Source organism: Penaeus monodon, chromosome 22 (assembly GCF_015228065.2).
Source record: "Penaeus monodon isolate SGIC_2016 chromosome 22, NSTDA_Pmon_1, whole genome shotgun sequence".
Classification (NCBI taxonomy): domain Eukaryota; kingdom Metazoa; phylum Arthropoda; class Malacostraca; order Decapoda; family Penaeidae; genus Penaeus; species Penaeus monodon.
In genome coordinates, this window is record NC_051407.1 from 22,163,157 (window position 1) to 22,164,545 (window position 1,389).

General features: G+C 33.7%; 1 pseudogene; it reads left to right on the forward strand.

The window, feature by feature from the left end:
• Nucleotides 1-73: 73 nt before the first annotated feature.
• The window catches only part of LOC119587364, a 10,089-nt pseudogene continuing 8,773 nt past the window's right edge, over nt 74-1,389 (forward strand).

The window sequence follows — 1,389 nt, forward strand, 5'->3', positions numbered from 1 at the left end:
AACAGTCATTAATGAGTTATTTCTGAAGTAATTTCAACATTTTGCTTAACTTTGTAAACAGTTACCCAAACTTTATACTGGTGTTTTGGTTAGGGGTTTTGAAATTTGGAGCCACGATCCCCAGATTACCACCCCAGTGCTCAAAACTCTTTGCTGAGTTGGTGCAGAACAGATCTCAGAAGACTTCAGTTGATGTTTCCTCACCTAATGGTATCCTGCTCTTCCGTGAGGCTAGCAAAGTCATTTGTACATATGGTAAGATTATCTTTTTCATTTTTAGATGTTTATGTGCAATGTAAAATGAGAAAGAATTTAATGTTTTCTCATTTTTTCCTTCAGGTCGTTTCTAAACCCATTCTGACTCTAGTTTTGATATAAACTGTAGTGCCTTGTCATTCTTTCTAAAAGAATTTCCTATTTATGTGACTTCAAGCCAGACTTTCGAATGACCACAATACTTTCAAATTATAAATGTATTTATATGTTTTGAATATGAATGAATCCTGTAGGTTCGAGAATCCTAGCCCAGGGAGACAACATTCCAAAGGATCAGATGTATCCCATGAGGCTAAAGGGTATAAGCATCTGCTTCTCAATGCTCAAGGCAGCACTGTGTGGAAACTATGTCAAAATTTGGGGGATTTCGTCTTTATGGTGATGACGCCTTGGATTTAGCCCTACACACTTTGTGAAGTTACTACTCTCAATACCCCAGTCTGATCTCCTGGTAAGTTCTTGATGATGAATGTGTGGAACTTTGTAAGTTTACACTGTATAGGTATGGGAAAAATGAAATATGGTTAAAATGTTAACTTTTTGTTTTTTAGTATTCACAGACCTTTGATCAATTCTAATACTACAAGGGATATTCATTTGATTCTATTTACATAAAAAATGCATCCAGTGAATGTGCATTTGTAATTCTGATGACTATGGTGATGTTGTTTATGTTTATATTTTAATAACACAAATATTAGTGTGTCAAAATATTTTTGTTACAGGTTTACCCAAAGCTGTCCCAGACTATTATGTGCTACTGGAATGTCTTCTCAGGACCACATGAATTTCTTATCAAAACCTTAGAACCCAATGTTTTTTTCTATATTCTCTCTTCCATCTCTGAAGGACTGTCAGCTATAGGTAAGTCTGGCTCTAAATGATTTCTAAGCATTTGCCAATAAGCAACATAGCCCTTTCCCCTAGAAATGGTTATTTGGTTTTTTCTTTATCTGTTTTGAAATACATGGATATTCTTTATGCATTAGAAATTTTTTACAGTAAACCATTTTTTTTTTTTTTGTTGCAAGGAAAGGGCAAATCAAAAATTAAAATTATTCTTTCCGTATAAAGAGTTTGTTAAATACTTAACCCAACAAAATATAAAAAAAG